Below are 1,040 nucleotides of genomic sequence, written 5' to 3' on the forward strand. Positions count from 1 at the left end.
CTAAATGTTTATAGTTCAATTAGGACAGATAAAAAAGTTTCAAGAAAAATATAACCTTTTATAAAAGAAAATAAAGATTCTAATATAGGAAAAGTATTAATTATTTTGTTTTCTCTCATTACTTGTACAGCACTCTTAAATTCTCTTATGTTTTTGGAGTGTGGGAAGGGACATAATTAATTGCCATTGGATTTGTAAAATGGCCATTGAGAGAAGAAAAATCGGAGACTTTGTGATTCTCATGAATTACTTGTTGTTAGAAGTTCTTAATCCGATGATGCGTTAACTTTGAAAAAAAAAATTACGTTTTATTTTTATGATTCTGATTTATAAATTTTAGATTAAAAAATAATATTAATGTGATCTCATTTTCAATCAAATTCCTCTTTTAATAATAATTTAACGATATTTATTAGGTGAATTATATGGTAAAGATGTAAGTTTATAGATTTTTTTTTTAATAGAATGAAAGAGAGATTAATAAAAGTAGGACCTACATTTTGAGTAATAATAAAATAATAAAAATAACTATAAAAAGAATTATATTCTCTTTCTATACTACTCCAATCTGTACAGTAGAGTGTCCCATTATATATTTTGTTATGTAAAATTAATTTTTCTTAGAAACAATTTTTTTAAAATATAGAATTATATTTACGATATGTGCTTTTAGTGAGAAGACAAAAGGAGTCCTTTCTTAAGCAGTTTCTTGTTTTTTTTTCTTTCTTAGTTTTTGTTTATTTTTCTTTTAAGTCACCAAAAAAAGTAGAGTACCCTATTTATTAAGATTATTAATTTATTATCAGTAGTAGACAAAAACCGTTGACAAATGAAGATAATCACAAACGAAATCCTTAAATTAAATTTAAAGTTTTCATGAAGATAATTAAATTTGACAACTTATCTAAAGAAAAGTGTTAAAAAATTAGTAAATTTTATGATTTGTAGTCGTTAATTAGTTATTATTAATATTTTAATAGTGTGAAATTATATCTAATAATAAATAATTACTTATTTTTCTTTTACTAGTTAAGTAATGG

Source organism: Arachis ipaensis, chromosome B08 (assembly GCF_000816755.2).
Source record: "Arachis ipaensis cultivar K30076 chromosome B08, Araip1.1, whole genome shotgun sequence".
In the NCBI taxonomy this organism is placed as follows: domain Eukaryota; kingdom Viridiplantae; phylum Streptophyta; class Magnoliopsida; order Fabales; family Fabaceae; genus Arachis; species Arachis ipaensis.